Genomic DNA, 22,653 nt, shown 5'->3' with positions numbered 1-22,653 from the left:
CAAAAAAAAAAAAAAAAAAATTCTTAATAGTGTAAAGAGAAAGGCAATGATGAAAGATTTGGATTGTGATTCAAATTTTATACACACTACAAGTGCCAAACTCAGTTTTCACTCTGTTTTATGCCGAGTGTCTATACATTTTTTCCTTCCTTCCTTCCCCCCTTCCCCCCTCCCCTCCCCCTCCCTCCCTCCCTCTTTTCCCTCCTTCCCTCTCTCCCTCACTGTGCTGCCCAGGCTGGAGTGTGGTGCTGAGATCATAGCTCACTGTAGCCTTCTTGACCTCACAGGCTCCGGTGATCTTCCCATCTCAGTCTCTTGGGTAGCTGAGACTGCAGGTGCATGCTACCATGCCTGGCTATTTTTTTTTTTTTTCGTATTATTTGTAGAGATGGAGTTTTGCCATGTTGCCCAGGCTGGTCTCGAACTCTTGGGCTCAAGTGATCACCCACCTTGGCCTCTCAAAGTGCTGGGATTACAGATGTGAGCCACCATGCTGGCCAACTGTCTGTACTTTTAACCAAAGTCCAGAACAATTGCTAGAAACTTTTAAACCTTCTTACTCTGTGTAAACACAGTCTTTTTCTTTGTTGTAAGTCAGAGTCTCACTCTGTTGTCCAGGTTGGAGTGCAGTGGCACTATCTTGGCTCACTGCAACCTCTGCTTTCCAGGTTCAAGTGATTCTCAGGCCTCAGCCTTCTGAGTAGCTGGGACCACAGGTGTTCACCCCCACCCTGGCTAGTTTTTGAATTTTTAACTTTCAAATGATTGACTGCAAAAATCAGATAGTCAATTTAAAAATCTACACATGCGATTTTTTTTTTTTTTTTTTTTTTTGTATTTTTAGTAGAGACGGGGTTTCACCATATTGTCCAGGCTGGTCTCAAACTCCTGGCCTCAAGTGATCCACCCACCTGGGCCTCCCAAAGTGCTGGGATTATAGGCGTGAGCCACTGCTCCCGGCTGTAAACACAGTTTTATTATGAGGTGTGCTGTGACCCTCTAGAGACAGCTCTGCTCTAGAGACGGCACCATAGCAGCACAGGAAAGAGTTTAGGGCCTGGCTGACTGAGTTCCTATGTCGACCTTAGGAGAGACCTCAGTTTTCTCATTTGTGAAAAAAATGGAATTCTTTTTTCCTTTTTCTCTCTTTTCTTTCTTTATGTTTTCTCTACTTATTTTGTCTTTTCCTCATTTTTCTGTCAGTATAGCTTATAAAATTTTTTCTGATTATAAAAGTAGGCCATAGGCCAGGCGTGGTGGCTCATGCCTATAATTCCAGCACTTTGGGAGGCCGAGGCGGGTGGATCACCTTAGGTCAGAAGTTCAAGACCACCCTGGCCAACATGGTGAAACCCTGTCCCTACTAAAAATACAAAAATTAGCCGGGCGTGGTGGGGGGGGCGCCTATAATCCCAGCTACTCAGGAGGCTGAGACAGGAGAATTGTTTGAACCTGGGAGGCGGAGTTGCAGTGAGCTGAGATCACGCCACTGCACTCTAGCCCTGGGTAACGGAGCCAGACTCCATCTCAAAAAAAGAAAAAGTAGGGCATAGTATGCCAAAAATTTAAGTAATAATCCTGTCTTATTGGTGAAAAATGGCCGTATGAGTATTTACTTTGTGGGATTGTTGTGAGGATGAAATGAATCCATGCTAAGAACCGAGGACCTTACCTGGCACCTAGAAAATGCACAATGCAATTTCCTATTATTTAAAAAAATTATTATTAGTATCACTGCCACAAATTGCAAGAAGAATGAAGAATGGCTTTCGGAACAGTGGTGGGATGCCCAAGGCTGTGCTGTGTTCTCACAGCAAGCGTTGGGAATGGCACATCTCAAGGTCAGGACTAGCCCTCAGGAGGGGCAGGTGAGGGAGATGCAGCATCCAGTGGACTCTTCTGACTGCTGTGGGTGCATGCACCTGCTTTAGGGTCTCTCTTGATTTTATGTTTCTCTAGGGGAGTAGGTGGAGGAGGGGTCAAAACAGTATATTCCAGATATCCTGAGATCTGGCAAAAGAAAACTGGTTTTGGAACCCTGTTGGGCTTTGGAATCAGAGATTAGGATTCTGGTTTATCCCAAAGTGGCTTTTGGAAAGTCGGTTAACCTCCGAGACTCAGGTTTCCTCATCTGTCAAATGGAGATTGTGATACTTCTATTATTTTTGGCCGGGTGCAGTGGCTCATGCCTGTAACATGGCAAAACCCCATCTCTACTAAAAAATACACAAAATTAGCCTGGCGTCATGGTGTGTACCTGTACTCCAGCTACTTGGGAGTCTGAGGCATGAGAATTGCTTGAACTGGGAGTTGGAGGTTGTAGTGAGCTGAGATCGGGCCACCGCACTCCAGCCTGGGTGAACAGAGCGAGACTCTCTCTCAAACAGAAGGTAGGGGAGTGGTTTTTTTTTTGTTTTTGTTTCCTTTGGGGCGATTAAATGAAAGGTCTTGAAAGCACCTTAGAGTAGTGCCTTGATACATAGGAAGTACTTAAAAAATGGTAGGTAACTATTACTTATAATGAGTGCTGGGTAGAAGGATCTCCTTGGTTACCGAAGACACTCCCATCTTGAATTTTGGTGTTTTGATGGAAGCACAAGATATATTTCTCTGCCTCCTTAAATTGTTGAACGTGCTGCAAAGTTTGACACTTTGAAATAGAACTGGGGCTCTGGGACTTGGTTCTGTCTTTAGGGCTTTGTTCTCTACCCTTGCGTACACGTGTGCATGGTGAGTGCATTTTACACAGGTGCATGGGATAACCCCACTCTTTCAAGGCAGTATGGAAGCAGCAAAGCTTGCTGTCTTTGTCTTTTCGGGTGTTGCTGGTCTCCTCTGTCAGCACCATCAAGGCTTTGCTGCTCATTGTGCTCACCCAGCAGGGTGCTATTAGAAAGGAGGAGAATGAGTTCTGAAAAATAAGGTAACTTATCCAGGCTTTACATTTGTCTCTATGTTGGGAATAATGCTACTCTCCCTGCCTGCCTTGTGGAGTGGTTATAAGGATAGAATGAGAGGAAGGCTGTGAAGGCGTCATCAAGGTGTTACACCAATCATTAAACATTATAAAGTATTGCAGAGAAATGGACTTTGGACTTCGGAGTCATCTGACTGAGGCAGAAATTCCAGTTCTATTTACTAGGTATGTCTGTGTTATTTGATTCACTTTCTCATTATAATAGAGGTAGATGATAACCATGTAGGGCTGTGATAAACATTAAATTCTGTAACATATATAAAGAAACTAGTAAAGTATATGTTGCACAAAACAGGTACTCAAAAAGTTGTATTTGGGTCTGTCAGGAGTTTGAGACCAGCCTGGGCAACATGGTGACACCGAGTCTCTACTAAAAGTACAGATGTTAGCTGGGTGTGGTGTTGCGCCCCTGTAATAGCTAATTGGGAGGCTGAGTCAAGAGAATTGCTTGAACCCGGGAGGCAGAGGTTGCAGTGAGCCGAGATCACGCCATTGCACTCCAGCCTGGGCAACAAGAGCGAAACCTCATCTCAAACACACACACACACACACATACACACACACACACACAAACAAACAAAAACCACCAAAACTTCTGGGTTGGATCTGGTGAGGTCACAATTTTGGATTTGGTCCCCATGTGGTCCAGTTTTGTTCTTATGGAGTAAATCTCTGTTTCAGAGGCCACCATATCACATTTCCCAAGTCTCCTTGTAGACACCTAACTTGTCAGTGATGAAGTGAGGTAATAACAGGAGATAATGATTCAGCAAAGCTTTGTCCGGTCACTGAGAAATTACCTTGAAACAGTGGCTCATCCACACTTGCAAAGTGGGGGTGATTCTTCTTCAGGGAGCACAGCGCAGCACATTTTCCTCTAGGTCCTCTGTGTGTCTTCCTCAGTGTCTGGAAGGTGCTTACCCCAGAGAGTGAGCTTGGGACCATTTTTATTAAAGCTATTATTATTATTATTTGAGACAAAGTCTCACTTTGTCACCCAGGCTAGAGTGTGGTAGTGTGATCACACCTCACTGCTGCCTCCACCTCCTGTGTTTAAGTGATTCTCCTTGCCTCAGCCTCTCAAGTAGCTGGGACAGCAGATGGGCACCACCATGCCTAGCTCATTAAAAAACTTTTTTGGTAGAGCTGATGTCTCCCTATGTCACCCAGAGTGGTCTCGAACTCCTGGGCTGAAGAGACCCTCCCACCTTAGCCCTCTAAGTGCTGCGATTGTAGGCGTGAACCACCGTGTCTGGCCATTAAAGGTAGCCTCGAAACTCATTTTATAGTATTTATTTTCTTTTGATGTTCATTGATTTTTTTTCTTTTGCCAAAGTTGTCTTGCTTTTTAATGTAGACCAATGGAATGCATTTTACAGACAACAAAACATATCCTGTATGGTGGGTAGCAAATTAAATAGGCTTTTTACTTTTTTTCTACTCTTTAATTCTTTACCTGTTAAAATATTGCAGTTTTCTGTTCATTTAAAAAACTTAGAAATTCATGCTTAATGTGAAACCTTGAAAACATAGACAAAGTAAACAAAGGCCATCTAACATCCCATAATCCTGGTTAATAGTTTTGTGTATTCATCTCTCCCAAGGATGTGTCCGTTAGCATTTTTTCCAGGTTGAATTACAGACACCTTTTTCAGAGACTGCATACTACTCTCTCGTGATTCCCTTACCTGTTATATTGAAGTCATGTGTGATCTCACTGGAAACTTGCTTTCGTTATTTGCCATCACCAAAGGGCCCTTCTGAGTGAAGAGCTAGGGCAGCTGGCTGGTGGGTGTGCGGCGTGTTATCATCACTTGAACACGGGATTGTTAGTTAAAGGTGCCTGCTGTCCGCTGATGTCAGATGATCCCCTGGGGAGGTTTTGTTTTTTAAACCCTGTAGGCTCCAGTTCTGCTTCAGCAGGTCTAGGATGGAGCCTGAGACTCCCCATGATGCCCAGGCAGCTGTTCATGAGTCCCCTTTGGGGTACCATTGAGTGAAGGTCCCTAGCATGGCTGAGTGCTCTCTGCTCCTGGAGTGAGGCAGTCTCTGCTTTTGTTCTGCTCAGGGCTGACCTGCTTTGGGGGGCTTCCTCCACTTCCTGGCTCTTTTCCCTCATCCACACTGCTCAAGACCCCATTTCTTCCCTGCTGTCTCATGCTCACATCCACACTCCTCCCAAACTTCTGCTACTGTCACTCCAGCAGGCTCGTCCATCTCCCCAGGCTACCCCTCCTCCCGCCACCACTCCCACCACCATATCAGAGTCCTTTTTTTTCCAGTTGCTACTTGATTGCCCGCCTCCCCGCTTCACCCCTCAGGCTCCTGTCTGGGAGCCCTCAGATTCCTTTCTCTCCATGGAGAGCAGTGACTCCCACCTCAGAGGCACCATCAGTCAGGTGTGTCCTGGCCCCAAACTGGCTTTCCACTTGGGGCTCCCTGAGTGTTGAGGCCTTGGATTTCCTTGCAGGGGAAGGAAGGAGGGGTGAGAAAGATCTAGAATCTTCAAAGGAGCCTTCTTTGCCCAGTCCAACATCCACTCCACCCAGCTGACTGGATAAATAAATGATAGGTTTGACTGAACAAATAACAGTAATTAAGACCTGTTTCCTGAACAGCCTCCCCCTTGGGCCTGTTTACTTTGCAGCCCAATAACAATTCGTTCAGTCAGCCTGGCATTGAGGTCCACTGTGTTTGATTTTGATGCGGGGGTGCTGGTCTTCACAATCTAGGGCTGATAGAAGACTTCTGCCTTGTAATTTTAAAAAGTAGAGGGAACACCACTGCCAACATGAACAAGTTACTTGTTTCTATCTCTCTCTCTTTTTTTTTTTTTTTTTTGAGACAGTTTCGCTCTGTCCCCCAGGCTGAAGTGTAGTGACGGTATCTAGGCTTACTGCAACCTCCGCCTCTCAAGTTCAAGCAATTCTCCTGCCTTGCCCTCCTGAGTAGCTGGGATTACAGGCACGTGCCACGATACTGAGCTAGTTTTTGGTGATTTTAGTATAGACAGGGTTTGGCCATGTTGGCCAGGCTGGTCTTAAACTCCTGACTTTGGGTGATCCACTGACCTTGGCCTCCAAAGTGCTGGGATTACAGTCATGAGCCACCGCACCTGGCCTGTGACTTGCTTCTATCTCTGTACTCCCATATTTGGTTGTGCAGCCAATACTCTGAATGAAAAAAAAAGGTAAAGATTGGTGGGTGGTGATGTAAGGTTATTTTCATTTCTGTTGATGATAGAAGAAATAAGTATGATAAGCACCTTCATTTGGCCCTGGTTCCTTTTGCAAATGTATTTTAAGAACATAAACAGGAGTTTCTCAAGCTGGGGGTCAGGGGGTAATTGCATGACAGTTCTCTGCCAGGTGGTTGCCATCGAGGCAGCTGGTACTTGAATGCAGGCATCTTCACAAAGGCTGTCTAGGGCTTTGTGCCAGCTTGCCTTGGAATGAGGACCTGCTTCAGAAGTGGGTGGAGGGGTGCTGATAAAACCCACTGGGCGTCTGGCGGTGCTTACTTGAAAAGGCAATGAGCAGTGGCTGTTTGTTTGGGGGAAAGGCACACACCTATTCATTCCTTCCACTTCAAGCTATAAGTGGAAGAAGAAGATGAATTTCAAGGATGAAAAGAGGGAAGAGCTGGGAAGAAGGTTTCCTGAAATCGGAGGGATGATGAAGGCTAAAGCTAACTGTGAGAAAAAGTGTTTTCTCAGCTGTCGAAAACAGTGCAGCTGCTACTCCAAGAAAAAAGCTGGTAAACCAGAACTTTCATGTCAGCACCAGGCATCCAGAACACAGGGTGGATTAGGAGTGAGGGTGACCCTGTAGGAGGGATGTGTGTCCTGAGAGGTTAGTGTGGGCCTCTGCCTCTGTTTCCCCTTCCCCTGATTCTGCCTCTGAGCACTGGTACTGTCCGGGTACAGCTGTGGTTTTCCAAACCAGAGGCCTGTTGTCTGACATTTCTTTTTCTAATTTATGTATTTATGTGAAAAATACTAGAAAGGCTTGAAATAATCATCTTTTATTGAACGCTGTGAATCCTAAAGAACAGGATTTTATGGGATCTAGGGTAGGTGAAGTGTGCAAGTTTTTCCTTGTACAGAGCCCTTGTTTCTAGACTAACCACCTTGAAAGAGAAACATCTTGTTACTGGGCAGTGGAGTGGGTCAGAGGTGTTCTTTTGAGTAGTGAGCCCTTTCTGTGATGTGGTTTGTGAGGAGAGCGGCCAGTGGTTGAATCTGCATGTGGGGTGATTTAGTCAGCTGCTTCCAGAAGCGGGGGAAGGGAGGTAGATTGGGGGTGGGCATTACCATAGCACAGCCTGTAGCTGTTCAAGCGCACCAGACTTTTTTTTTTTTTTTTTTTTTAGACGGAGTCTTGCTCTGTAACCAGACTGGAGTGCGGTGGCATGATCTCAGCTCATTGCAACCTCTGACTCCCTGGTTCAAGTGATTCTCCTGCCTCAGCCTCCCAAGTAGCTGGGATTACAGGCACATGCCACCATGCCCAGCATATATATATATTTTGTTTGTTTGTTTGTTTGAGATGGAGTTTCACTCTTGTTGCCCAGGCTAGAGTGCAATGGCGTGATCTCGGCTCACTGCAACCTCTGCCTCCCGGGTTCAAGCGATTCTCCTGTTTCAGCCTCTTGAGTAGATGGGATTACGGGCATCTGCCATCATGCCCAGCTAATTTTGTATTTTTAGTAGGGATGGAGTTTCTCCATATTGGTCAGGCTGGTCTCAAACTCCTGACCTCAGGTGATCCGCCCGCCTTTGCCTCTCAAAGTGCTGCGATTACAGGCGTGAGCCACTGCGTCCAGCCAAGAGCACCAGTTTTATGGCTACCCCAGGGTTAATGCAACATGTGCCGGCTTTTCATTTTAACTGTCATGATGGATACTTTTCAAAATGTATTAGACTCTGAGAGACCTAACTGCCTTCTTACTAGGATCAGCAGAGCATTTTTTTGTTTGTTTGTTTTTGAGATGGAGCAGAGTGTTTTTTAAAGCTACTAACGATGACTTCATTTACTTGTCTCAAGTGTCGGTTAGTATATTGCACAGTAGATACAGAAGTGTGGAACCCAGAGGATGAGTTAACTAGCTCCTTCCTCTTCCAGACTGCTGAGTTTGCACTGATGTGTTTTTTGATGCACCGCTGATGCTTGTCACTAGATTTGTCCTTGAGCCAAATCACCTAACCTTTCTGGGCCTCAGTTTTCACATCAGGAAAATACAAGGACTGGACTAGATCAGTGCAGGTTTTGGAACGTAGCCGGTTTAGGTTGAATTTTCTGGATGCTGAGTTTGATTTTAAAAAATCCACTAAAATGTGAGCTTCCTGAGAGCAGGGACTATACTGACAACTCGTAGAACCAGTACTTAGTCACTAGTAAGCATTTAATAAATACTGTATGAATATATAACTACATTTGTGGTATTATAATGCATCCACATGTGTTACATATTGTGCATAGAATTTCGTTTAGTGGGGAAAGAAGTGCACTCGCCGCTAAACCCTTGAAGCTTTTGGGGCACTTGAGTTCTAAGGTCCTCTGCACTCCAGCTCTCTGAGAGCAGTGAAATGAACTCCTTTCTGTTCCCATCCCAGAGCATACGGGCATCTAGCTGGCACCGGGGCCCGTCACCAGCCTAGAAAGCACTCCGTGGCTTGGCAGCGTTTGGGGATTGGGCTGGCACATAGCACCTCTTGGAAAGGGCTTGGCAGGTTTCTCCCTTGCAGCATAATCTCCATGACACAATGAGGCAAATTTTGGGTTTAGTGTTTCACTGACTGCCGGTTGATAAGCTACTATTTATAAAGTAGAACAAGCAAGGTTTCTGCCCACCTTCTTTTTTGCTGAGACTATTTAAAACTGACTTTATTTTATAAATTAAAAATAAAACTTTTTGGTTTTTTTTTTGAGACGGAGTCTCGCTCTGCCCCCAAGCTGGAGTGCAGTGGCGCGATCTCGGCTCACTGCAAGCCCCGCCTCCCGGGTTCACGCCATTCTCCTGCCTCAGCCTCCTGAGTAGCTGGGACTACAGGCGCCCGCCGCTACGCCCGGCTAATTTTTTTGTATTTTTAGTAAAGATGGGGTTTCACTGTGTTAGCCAGGATGGTCTCGATCTCCTGACCTCGTGATCCGCCCACCTCGGCCTCCCAAAGTGCTGGGATTACAGGCGTGAGCTACCGCGCCCGGCCTAAAAATAAAACTTTGAAATAAACTTATTTTAAAAGTAAAACTTTGTAAAATAAAAATATCAAAATAAATATTAAAATTTAAAAGTAAAAATCAAACTTACTTTATACATTAAATAAAACTAGTTTTTACTGTATTTTATTTTATTTGTTTTTTTAGAGACAGAGTCTCACTCTGTTGCCCTGGCTGAAGTGCAGCGATGCAATCTCAGCTCTATGTAACCTTGACCTTCTGGGCTCAATTCATCCTCCTACCTCAGCCTTCCAAGTAGCCAGGACTACAGGCTTGTGTCACCATGCCTGGCTAATTTTTGTATTTTTTTGTAGACACAGTGTCTCACTGTGTTACCCAGGCTTGTCTCAAACTTCTGGACTCAAGTGATCGACACACCTTGGCCTCCCAAAGTGCTGGGATTACAGGCGGGAGGCACTGTGCCCAGCCCTAAAACTAATTTAAAAAAAATATTTAAAACCCAATAAGTACTTTTGTTTTCTCCCATTCTCCTACACTTCTCCGTTTTGAGTTTCAAGATTACATTTTCTTATACCTTTTTCTTCTAGAACTTACTTAACTTATCTTTTTCAGCCCTGTTCTGCCACAGGTATTTGTTGCTTCAGTGGGTGCCAATGAATGTTCCAACAGCTCTTGTTTTTTCCTCAGTAGAAATGAAGGTGTAAAGACGGCTTTAGCTTTCCAGCAAGTGTTCTCACACACATAAGTTGCCAGCATGCTCTCCTGTGTTCAGACTGAAGATGGTGAACCCCGACAGTCTGACTGTGGAGATGTCTCTTGCTCTTCACTCCTAACTCAGTGCTCTTAACTGGGGAGCCATTGTGTGGAGACGTTTCTGATTATCACGTCTTGCAGGGGAGAGGGAGAGTTGCAACTGGCATCTAGTGGGTAGAGGCAGGGAGGGATGCTGCTGGACATCAGCATCCAGTGTACAGGACAGCCCCCCAAGAGAAAGAATTTTCTGGCCCCTAGTTAATAGTGTTGAGTCATAGAAACCCTGCTCTGAAGGATCTGCCCCTCAGGAACGTTTGTTTTCTGTTGAGCTGTCAGAAGGGATGTTGATTACCCTTCAACCTCAAACCTTATAGATCTCACCAACCTGCTAAAATGTATTAAGTGTGATATGATATTTTTTATTTTAAGGTAGAGAGAGGGTGGTGTGATGGAACAATTCAAATAATCCCACTGCTGTCTGAGAACAGAGGACTTGATAAACATTCTTCTGGTGCTGAAAGTAACCCTAACCTCCTGAGAAGGAGACTCCAACAAAGGGGAACATCTTTGTCTTAGACTCCATTGTAACCCCAAAGCTGGTTACTGGCTTTGTATGTGTTCTTGCCCATTTCAGACTTGATTCTGATGGCTGGAGATACTAAGTTGACCCTTGACTGTTCGTTTCACGGAAATGTTCAGCGTGGAAAATAACACAGCTCTAGTATGTTGAAACTTGTTTGAGAAGCCACTTGCCAGAAACTCGCCTCTCACAGTCCCTACGATCCTGCTGCCACAGTTATGGGCATGATGATGAAAGCCTTGGCGCTTTAGAGGATTCAATGAACTCAAAATAAAATTTAAGAAACCCAGATAAAGGAACTATAAGAGCATATTTCAAGGCTAGGCAGATATACAGCTGTTTCTCTAACTTCTTGAACTTTTAGGTAGCCGTATTATCTGTTCTTGCATTGCTATAAAGAAATACCCGAGACTGGGTCATTTATAAAGAAAAGAGGTTTAAATGGGTCACCATTCTGCAAGCTGTACAGGAAGCATAGCAGGTTCTGCTTTGGGGGAGGCCTCAGGAAGCTTCCAATCATGGCAGAAGGCAAAGGAGGAGCAGGTGTCTTACATGACAGGAGCAGAAGCAAGAGAGAGAGAGAGAGTAGGGAGATGTCACACACTTTTAGACGACCAGATCTCATGAGAACACACTCCCTGTTGTGAGAACAATACCAAGTGGATGGTGGTAAACCATTCATCAGAAATCTTCTGCCATGATCCAGCCACCTCCCACCAGGCCCCACCTCCAACATTAGGGATTACAATTCAACATGAGCTTTCGGTGCAGACACAAATCCAAGCCATATCGATAGCTGTTTTTTTCATTTTATTTTTAATTGCTTCAAATTCTACCAAGTGTTGTTTTATTTACTTCAGTGAAACTCTAAAAAGTTTTACAAGGCTTAAGGAAGTTTTTTTTTTTTCTTGCAGGATAAAAAACACATACATAAAATTTACCATCTTAACTATTTTTTTGAGATGGAGTTTTGCTCTCGTTGCGAAGGCTGGAGTGGAGTGGCATGATCTTGGCTCACTGCAACCTCTCCCTCATGGGTTTAAGCAATTCTTTCCCTCATGGGTTTAAGCAATTCTTTCCCTCATGAGTTTAAGCAATTCTCTCCCTCATGGGTTTAAGCAGTTGCCCAGGCTGGAGTGGAGTGGCATGATCTTGGCTCACTGCAACCTCTCCCTCATGGATTTAAGCAATTCTCCTGCCTCAGCCCCCCAGGTAGCTGGGATTACAGATGTGTGCCACTTCGCCCGGCTAATTTTGTATTTTTAGTAGGGACAGGGTTTCACCGTGTTGGTCTGTCTGGTCTCCAACTCATGGCCTCAAGTGATCCGCCCACCTCGGCCTCCCAAAGTGCTGGGATTACAGGCATGAGCCACTGCTCCTGGCCCAAATATTTTTTAGGGTATAGTACAGTAGGTTTTTCTTTTTCTTTTTTTAATGTCTCAATTATGGTGATAGTTCACTCTGGCTGTTTTCTTCCAATGACATAGCTGAAGTAGGGTTTGATTTACTCATTGGCTGATGCATTTAACAAATATTTGAGGGCTTACCACCTATGAGGTAGAACAGGAATGTTTTGCCTTCTTCCAAAATAGAAACCTGTAATGTTTTTCTAATTATAAGATGTATGCTTGTTGCAGAAAGTTCAGAAAATACAGAAGAGCATAATCACTCATAATTCTACAACTCTGTTTACTACTGTTGATGTACTGGTATATCCTTCTAGTTTGTGTTTTCTTGTTGTTAGTGCTGATCTATGTCTTGTTAAATTTTTACCCAAAATCCTTTTATACGCTACACTATTATATTAACTATTTTTAGTTTATACAGTGTGGATGTCTTTCCATGGCCATAAATTTTTCTGTATAACCTATATAATCATTTCAGTGGGTGTATTATGTTCTATAATATGAACCTTCCATAATTTAACTGATCTTAAATCTTAATCTTTTTATTGGACATCTAGGTTTCTTCTCATAAACCACATGTAATAGATGTGTAATAGATGTCATGTAGATGGTCATCTTATGTATATCTTTGTTTTCTTGCTTAGAGAGTGTAGAATCAAGGTCTCTTGTTTACTGCGGCATTCCCAGGAACTGACAAAACACATAGCACGTGTAGAGTATAGTAAATATTAGCTGACTGAATGGATGGCTTGGCTATTTCCATAGAATTAGGAATAGGGCTTTGAATATGGGATAGGCTTTGGTGAGGCAGGGAGCTTGGTGATTGCGGTGGTTGAGCTGCTTGGGGCAAGACACTAGAAGAAGCCATCCATGTTCAGTGAGGCCAGAGTTTGCATGGGAGACAGGAAGGGGCACAGAAAGGGAAGTGACCTCTTCATATACTTGCTGAATGGTTACTGTACACACAGGGGCAGGGAAGAAAAACTGTTTCCTTTTTCCAGTGTAGCCTGTCTCCCTCCTGTAGGAAACCGAGGTTTGAAGCCAGTTTCAGGCCAGTGTTACCTGTCTTGTTCACGCGCTTATGCCAGCAGTAAGTGGAGAAGAATGGCAAAGAGCCTACCAGATTTAAATTAAGTCTAGTACTTGCCGATTCTGTGATCTTAAGCTGCCATTTACCCTCTCTGAGCCCTGGTCTCATCTCTGTAAAATAGGGATGATTGTAACACATAATAATTGTTGTGCCTTGCAGACAGTAAGAGCTTAATAAGTGTTAACTATTGCTAGCTATATTATTATGGATTCGGTAAACTTTCTTTTCTTTCTTTCTTTCTTTCTTTCTTTCTTTTTTTTTTTTTTTTGAGAGGGAGTCTTGCCCTGTTGTCCAGGCTGGAGTACCTTGGCGCGATCTTGGCTCACTGCAACCTCCGCCTCCCGGGTTCAAGCGATTCTCCTGCCTCAGCCACCTGAGTAGCTGGGATTACAAGCACCCACCACCACATCTGGCTAATTTTTTGTATTTTTAGTAGAGACAGAGTTTCACCATGTTGTCCAGGCTGGTCTCAAACTCCTGACCTTGAGTGATCTACCTGCCTCGGCCTCCCAAATGCTGGGATTACAGGCGTGAGCCACCGCACCTGGCTGATTTAGTAAGCTTTCATAGGTTGCCATGTATTCTTTTGTATGGGAGAAAGCCACTGTAAGCCCCAGATAAACCACATGTGTATGTGTTGAGTTTTCTAGATTACAACCATTTGCGAATTAGGAACCACCTGCAGTTACACTGTTTGTTCAGTAAAACACTCCTTTATTGAGCAGAGGAATTTTTGTGCTTGTTCTCCTAGCTTTTAAGTTGCACCATGCCATTGCATAGCTATCAGTAAAGGACAGTACCTGGCACTGTGGTGCCAAGAGGGAGGGTTTACCAACACCTCCCCACCCCCACCCCCCACCCCACCACTGCCCTCTTGCAGTGGGAAGAAGGGTCTAAGTTCAGTGGAAGCTATTTCTGAGCTTGAGATGGGAAGATAAAGCTGCACAATGTTGGTTGTTGGGTCCAGAATTTCAATGAATGTTGCTCTTCAAAGTAGAGAATTGTTCATTTCTTCTGCACATCACAGTTGACTCAAAGGTAACCCTAAAGCTTCAAAAGAGAAGGAGTACATACCTCACACGGCATGGGCAGTATTACGTATTACTGAAAGATGTGGAACTCTGTAGTTAAAAGATGCAGTGTTGTTTACTTGAATGAAAAACTGTGAACCTAGTTTTATGTTTTTAATGCATTTCTTCTATTTCCTTGGTACTACAACCTCCCAGCATGCCCAGGAACACCTGAGTTCTAACAGCTTGGTCAGCTTCAATATTTGAGGAACTTCCCCACTGTGCCCCATCCCACTGCTGTTTATTAAGGAGCAGTATTATAATTTTTGTAGCTCACAGAAAACTCTTAATGTCTTTCCTTAGCTTTGCTAGGTCTCCTGTATTTCCAGAAATAGGAAAAGGGACTGAATGAAGGGTGGTGTCACACTTCCTTTTATGGTTTGGACTTAGTTTAGACACACGAAAGCCAACTTGGCTGTCCAGCCCCGTGGAGGAGCAAGTCCTTCAGAATAGTTGGTTTCCACATGGCCAAGGGGTTCATGCTCCCCAAAACTCAAGCACTGAAGCTAAAAAATGTGACCCACCTTTGGGATCATACTTGTGACAGAAGTGTCCTAAGCACTTATTTGCTTAGTATACTTCTTTCATTCCTAAGTGGAATGAAGGTAACAGAACATACGTCCTGCCTGGGCCGTTGTCATGAATATGAGTGGTCACACTGCCGTGTGTGAGCTGGTACCATGCAGAACATAGACCGTGCAGCAATAGAGAGATGCTTACATTACTGGTGTGTCAGCTAAAGAAAAATCAGGCTTTCAAACCCACCTAATTTATTCAGAAGTCTTGCTGAAGATTGCAACCGATAGTCTTTCAGAGAGTTTCTGTTAAGACTGCTCCAAGCCAGAGTTTCAGCCCGCAGTTTATAGACAAGTGATGGCAGCTCTTCCAGTGCTCAGATGCTACAACAGATGTGCTCGAAGTTAGATTAGAGCAAGATCTCATCAAGGTTTGGGTGCAAGAGTACATGTGGTTATAGATGATAGAGGCATACTCATTAATCCTGTCAGATATGTACAGAAAGAGGCAAGGCCTAGGGTCGTTGAACTTAATCTGATTCAGGCAAGAGACTTGGCAACCCATGCTGTGTGCTGCTGGTCATCTTCAGGGCGTTCTTCTGGAGGGCTGCACTCAGTCAGAGTCAGGGGCTTTGTGGAATTCTGCCGATAAGGGATTTTGTAAAATTCTGCAAGCAAGCAGAACAAGCAAACGTGGCTTCTTACATTTGCCATTTTGTCTCACATGTGGGATGCTTAAAGAGCTTACCGCTGCTCCACTTTTTAGTTCTGGCTTCTCCTTTTGGTTGTTTTTCTCTCCTTGCTGTTGGGTTGACTCATCAGGCTTGCCCATTGCAGTTTGTTTTTCAACATCTAAGAAGTTATGGATGCTAAGGATATCCAGTTACCTCTTACAGGGTTGACAGCAGTGTGGTGTGATGCCACCATGCTATCTTTCCATGCCTGTGGCAGATGGTACCAAGTGATCACTGCACTTTCCCTGCTGAAACATTCAGCCTTAGGAATCCTCCTCAGCACAGAGTTTCAGGCAGCCGCTGCCCATCCGTTGGATGTGAGGTGACACCTGTTGATCTACCACCCATCGTCTACCTGGGCTCCTTCGACTTACAGGTGATGACAGCTAAGACCCAGAAGGGCAGGTCACTTCGCTAGAGTTGAGTCCAGCTTCTCTGGTTCTCCCCAGCAGTTTGTCCTCTTGGTTGCTGTGGTTTAAGAACCTGGTAGTCAGGCCTTTGGAACTGTGACAATAAGACTTGAGAGAGGGAGACAGAGACCCTTTTGTGATTAAGGTGCATGTGTTGTATGTGTGTGCATGCCGATTTTGGAATATGTTTGGCCTTCTTGTTGCCAACTGGAAATTCTAGGTAATGAAGGTATTGTGCTTTTTAATTTAACAGAAGAAGTACTTGGACGTTACTACCAGCCTAGCTCATGTTTCTGTGAGCATTTCCTCACACACCTAGATCAATCCTTGGAAGGCCATCTGTGCCCAAGGCCGGTGCGGAGGACAGAGAGGGAGATGTATTTATTTTTTGTAGTATATGTGTGTGTTGCAGGGCTGATCCTTGGATTGGAGAAGAAAAATAACAGTAAGTGGGAGGCCCAGCTTCAGGTAAGATAAGCAAGAGCCAGCTTATCCTTTCATTTTGATTCTTTGCCCAGGCGAGGACAAAGCACCTCCTATTTAGAAAAGCCTTTGCCATTCCTGCGGTTGGAGGGAGGGTGTGCCAGGCTCTTCGAAAGATTTTCCTTTGCAGTATGTTTGGGGGAGGGGATGCTTCTTCAGAAATGAAAAGCCCAACCTACAGCAATACCACATTTGCAAATGCTTTTATATCACTATCGTTCAGCTTAGTTGCTTTTATTTTATTTCTTTTTTGAGACAGGATCTCTGTGGCCTAGACCAGAGTACAGTGGTGCAATCCCTGCTCACTGCAGCCTCGACCTGTGGTCCGAGCTACGTGGGAGGCAATCCTCCTGCCTCAGCCTCCCAAGTAGCTGGGACCACCAGCATGCACCACCACGCCTGGCTGATTTTCGTATTTTTTGTAGAGATGGAGTTTCGCCATGTTGCCCCGGCTGGGCTCGAAATCCTGAGCTCAAGTGATCCGCCCACCCAGTGCTGGGTGCCTCCCAGAGTTTTGGGATTACAGGCATGAGCCACCACACACAGTTTACTTTTCTCAAGTAGTCAGTTTTCTTCATTTTTTAACTATAAGAGTAATGCATGCACATGGTAAAAACCCAACCAGGAGAGCAGAACAATAAGTATAATGGACGTCCCCTGTCCCTCCCCTAGGCCTGTTCCTCAGGTAGTCAGTGTTAGTGGTCTTATATCTACACATATGTGTATGTACATAGATATGAAATAGTAGGGCATACGGCCTGTGTTAGTTGGCTGGGGCCACCATAACAAAGTAACACTGACTGGGTGGCTTACCCAACAGAAATTCAGCTTCTCACCTGTGGAGGCCAGAAGTCTAAGAGCAACTCGTGTGCAGGGTTGCTTTCTTCTGAGGCCTCTCTCCTTGGCTTGTAGACGGCCACCGTGTTGCTGTGCCGTCCCTGTGTGTGTGTCCTCCTCTTCTAAGAAGCAGTCCTGTTGGATTAAGGACCACCCCAGTGGTCGTATTTACCTTTTAAGTACCTTTTTCGTTGAGACAGAGTCTGGCTCTGTCACCCAGGCTGGAGTGCAGTCTCGGCTCACTGCAACCTCCGCCTCCTGGGTTCAAGCAATTCTCGTGCCTCAGTCTCCTCAGAAGCTGGGACTGCAGGTATGTGCCACCATGCCTGGCTAATTTTTATATTTTTAGTAGAGACGGGGTGTCACCATGTCGGCCAGGCTGGCCTGGAACTCCTGGCCTCAAGCAATCCACTCACCTTGGGAGTTGGGATTACAGGCGTGAGCTACCGCACCTGGCCGAACCTTAATTACCTTTTTAAAGGCCCTACTGCAAATACAATCACTTTCTGAGGTACTAGGGGTTAGTACTTCAACATAGGAATTTTGGGGGACACAATTTAGCCTAACACACCTGACGTGTTGTTTTAAAAAATATTTCATTGTATAGGTCGTAATTCATCTAACTAGTCCCTGGGTAGCCGGAAAATAAGGCTGTTTCCAGTGTTTGTTATGAACAGCCTCATACCTAAATCTGTGTCTTTTTGGAAATGTATCTGTGAGAGGAGTTTCTGGAAGGATTGCAAGCATTGCCCTCCAAAGATATTGTTGGACTCCTTTTGCGTGTGTGAATGTTACTTCCTGTGGAGGAGGAGAGTTTGCAGTATCTACGAATTAACGCCGTTAGTATTCTCTGTGATTCAGTGCTTGCGTGGGAAATTGAGTATAGCATGCAGTCGTGAACTTGGTCCCATGGAGGGGATTGCCAGCCACTGTATGTGAGGAGTGTTGCCACTGTGACTTCACCATACGCTATTCAGCCAACATCCATTACTGAGCCGTTGAGGGGCAGGCACTGTTTTGTTCATTTATTTATTTATATTTTTAAAAACTAGGCTTAGGTTTTTTTTTTTTTTTTTAGAGCAGTTTTAGGTTCACAGCACAATTAAGAGGAAGATACAGAGAATTCCCATATACCTCCCCTCCCCGCTCTCACGGCCTCCCCCATTATCCGCGCTTCCCACCAGAGTGGTACATTTGTTAGAATCGATGAACCTACCTTGACACGTCACTACCACCTAAAGTCCATGGTTTACATTAGCGTTCCCTCTTGACGTTGTATATTCTATATTTATTTGTTTTATATGCTGTGACTTTTTCAGTAAAAGCTGTATGCCCTCTTGGAACCAGGGGTAACGAAACCCTGGCATTTCTCTCCAAGCTTGTGAAAGCACCAGTAGTTCCAGCCAGGAACTGATTTTTTCAGTTTTGCAAGTGAATGACGTGCTCAGTGTCTTAACCCTGTAGGTGGCAGGGGCTGGAATGTGAACCCATTTTATTCAAAGGTATGCTCTTCCAGAAACAAGTGGTCAGTCAGCAGGGCTGTGAGATTTCCCTAGATGCTAACATAAATGTTTCTTTTACGGATGCTCTTTTGAATTTCCACCTGGTGTGTATATCAATGTGTAGCTTAAGGATAATGTGCTTGAACCCTTAATTATTAGCATAGTTTACTTTGATAAATCACTTTTGGGCTAGTAGAAAAAGGCTAGTCCATTCTAATATTCAGAATGTGTGTGTATAGGTACACATATATATATAGACACATAAAAATATATATACATATGTAAATTGGTAATACTATAGCACTGTATAGAGTAAGAGTGAAAATGAAATTTGGAAAATCAGATCCATACAATGATACATGACTTTAATGATAGAATGGGGTTAGACCAATATGACTTTCTTTTTACATTTTCCACAATCGCATCCCTTTTGCTATTTGTCTGCCTTTAGATGATCAGTTCCAATTAGGCTCACAGTGATGTTTGTATCTGTTTATTTTTCCCTCTGTGGAGATAATAGTTTAAATGTTGATTCAGCTGTGGGAATGTTTTATTGTGGGAGGCATTAACTGTTTCCAAAATACTTATTTTCCCAAATATAGTAAGTATTTTGTTGATCACATTTGAACTTGAAATACAGTGAGAGGTTATCTAAGACCACATGGTAACAGAGTTAGCAACCAGCCAGGCATGGTATCGTGGTGTCCTGTGCGTGTAGTCCCAGCTAAGGCTGAGGCAGGAGCATCACTTGAGCCTAGGAGTTTGAGGCCAGCCTGTGTAATTCAGTGAAACAGTATTTTACAGTTAAAAAAAAAAAAAAAGAGCAATCAGTGAAGGAGGCAGTTAGGAAAGGGTTCAGGAGGCAGGGCCCAGAGAAAAGCCAGCTAAAGCAGTGGGAGGGGACAGTTGTATGTGTGTGTGTTTAAAATTGGGGCATGTGATTGGAAAGAGGTCAGTAAAGTCAGAGATTGAGAACATCAATGAAGGAATTGTAAAGGAAAGTGGCCCATAAAACACCCACACATGCAGTAATGTTAGGATACCACTTGTGTATTCTCTTATCGCAGCCTGAGTAGAATGTCTTCTTTTACAAAGCAGTGGCTTAGTTTTGTGAGTCAAGAAGAATCTGGAGGAAGCTGGCTTAGAAAATTGGATGTAAGATGGAGAGAGTTGGTTAGGAAAAAATTGTAGCAATGAAATAGTACAGAATGACAATGAACTCAAACAATGACAGTCTCATGAAGTAGATGAGATAACTAGGGAAATGCCTATAATTTCAAGATCTGTCACGCCGTTGCTATGTCGTCTTACCCATATGCCTGTGATCTTAGCTCATTGTAAGTGATGTTTATGGTGTAACATTCTAATTGGTGCTTGTTTTGAAGCCTTGCAGAGTCTCAAACTTCCTTCCAAATCATTATCAAGAGATTGAATTGTTGGGCTTTAGGTTTATATAGAATATAGTGTTAATACATACAAATTTTATTGTAATTTGCAGTTTATGGTAATTTCTTGTAGCATTCCCTGTTTGCTTAACAGGGACTCCTTGCTGGCACCAGGTGTGTCTGATTAGGTTATCCAAGAGACTATGTAGTACTTCTGCCACCCTCATTTTATAAACGAGAAGTCTGGAGTTTTTTTTTTTTTTTTTTTTTTTTTATTGAGATGGAGTCTCGCTCTGTCGCCAGGCTGGGGGGCGATCTCAGCTCACTGCAGTCTCCGCCTCCCTGGTTCAAGCAATTCCCCTGCCTCAGCCTCCCAAGTAGCTGGGACTACAGGTGCTGGCCACCACGCCCGGTTGATTTGTTGTTGTTGTTGTTTTTTGTTTTCTGTTTTTAGTAAAGACAGGATTTTACCATGTTGGCCAGGATGGTCTTGTTCTCCTGACCTCAGATCCGCCTGCCTGAGCCTCCCAAAGTGCTGGAATTACAGGCGTGAGCCACCGTGCCCGGCCGAGTCTTGAGTTTTTAAAGGGTAAATAACTTGCTTGTCGTCCACAGCTAGTAGGTGGCAAAGCCAGACCACAAACCCAGCCAAGCTTTGAGCCTGAGCTTTTAATCACCATCCTCTGTTGCCCTATAGTTTATTAAATATTCACATTCTCCAGATAAAAGATGTGTATGCTGTTAGTGGTATAGCAGGAGCTCTGTGTTCCTCTGGGCCCACATCTTACTAATGAACCTAAAAAGCTTACCATTTGGGGCATGAAGCTCTGGTAGAAATGCAGTGTAAAAGGCACCCATTTCTTTTGAGCTTCAAGTTACATACTCATTATTTCCTGCAAGGGTGGATGACGGCAGGCATAGCCTTTCCCATCCCAGTACTCTAGGTGCTTGTACATTCATCCTTAGGCTCATGGATTTTGACAAGTACCTTTTTGAAACTGTCTAGGGTTGATGCTCATGTTGTCTGAGGTGTTATCCAAGCCCATTGTCTCATGGCCAAGAAAAGTAAGGATTAATGTGAACACAAGGGTAAAGTTGGAGTGAATGAAGAAAGCTCTGTGCAGCGGAAAGGAGGACCTGAGTGGGTCGCTGTTTTTACAGTTGAATCCGAAAGCTTTTGTGAGAAACTCCCCTCATCTCTGTAGCTGTTTGCGTCACTTCCCTTATCTGAGAAGCTGTCTGTGTAACTCTCCTTATCTGTGCAGACACCGGCATGTCTTGGGTAAAAAAGTGCAACACCTCATTTGTATAACTGTGTTTTAGGTAAGCCTCCCCCACCACCTCCCTGCTCCCTGTGCAAGTTCCCACGGAGCCCACTGTGTATATGCCGGAGAAGGGGAAGAAACTTCTCCCTGGGAGCCTGCTAGTCACACAAAGAACAAAAGGCTTCTATGCTGGGCCCTGCTTTCTTACCAGTGCAGCTGCAGTTTAGTTTTTCCCCAGACAGCTCTATTTGTACGTGTAGCTGATTTTTAGGCTATATCTCTGAGGACTAACCTTAGCTATCTGCCTAACTGATTTTTCCTTTTCTTCTCCCTCACTTTCTTGGGCCCAACTTTTTGTTTTTCATGTTCTTCCCACTTTGTTTACTAGTTCTGGGCTTCTTCTCTTGCTCTTAGCTGATTCTAGAAATCTTTTTGTCTAAGAGTCACGATTATAATACTTCAGATGAACTGTGCCTTTTCTGTGTAATAATTGGGCATCTCCCAAACCGTTGATGGTTGTCATTAAAGATAGCACCAGAACAATTCCGATGAAAGCTTTGTTCACACACCGAATTGTTCCTGCATGCCGTATGGTAAAGGTACCTGGGAAGAATGGTCATCTTGTAGCTTGGAAGGTCAACCTGCAGAAGCCCTGTGTGAATACATTGGTAAAGTGGTGTGACGCAGTACAGGACACCAACTGGGTGTCCCACAAGTTAATTCAGTTCTGATACTAGCTACCTAGAGTTCACACAGACCCCACAGGTTAAGGGCTCGGTTCCACAAGACTTTTCCCATTTCAGATGCCAATTGCAAATCTAGGTCTCCCGTACTTCTGACTGACCAGCTATAAATCAGGGGTTCACCCCCTCTTTAAGTTCAATAATTGGCTAGAATGGCTCACATAACTCAAGAAAACTCTTTACTGGTGATTACCAGTTTATTATAAAGGATACAAATGAACAGCCAGATGAAGAGGTACACAGGGCAGGGCGCTGTCCGGAAGGGTCCCAAGCACCAGAGCATCGTTCCTGTGGAGTTGGGGTACGCCACCCCCCCGGCGCATGGATGCGTTCATCAAACTGGAAGCTCTGAATCCCATTGATTAGGGTTTTTATGGAGGCACTATTATGTACATGTGACTGATTAAATCGTGGGCTATTGGTAATTAGTTCAGTCTCCAGTCCCTGCCCAGGTGTGTGCTCCTGAAAGTTCTAACCCTCTAAACCACATGGTTGGTTCCACTAATATAGCCAGCCTTCCATCCTGAAGCTGTTGAGGGGCCCAGGAAGAGTTGCCTCATTAGTACAAGCTCTGGTATGATTGAAAAGAGCATTAGACGGCCGGGCGCGGTGGCTCAAGCCTGTAATCCCAGCACTTTGGGAGGCTGAGACGGGCGGATCACGAGGTCAGGAGATCGAGACCATCCTGGCTAACACGGTGAAACCCCGTCTCTACTAAAAAAAA

At 44.4% G+C, this 22,653-nt stretch overlaps 1 protein-coding gene across 1 annotated transcript in view; it reads left to right on the top strand.

Annotated features, from left to right (window-relative positions):
* SERINC5 (serine incorporator 5) overlaps positions 1 to 22,653 on the top strand; it is a 122,499-nt gene that overhangs the window by 29,946 nt on the left and 69,900 nt on the right. The window lies entirely within an intron of this gene.

This window comes from Piliocolobus tephrosceles, chromosome 4 (assembly GCF_002776525.5).
Source record: "Piliocolobus tephrosceles isolate RC106 chromosome 4, ASM277652v3, whole genome shotgun sequence".
Classification (NCBI taxonomy): domain Eukaryota; kingdom Metazoa; phylum Chordata; class Mammalia; order Primates; family Cercopithecidae; genus Piliocolobus; species Piliocolobus tephrosceles.
Note: the sequence above shows the minus strand (reverse complement) of the source record. Positions and strands in the feature narration are given on the sequence as shown.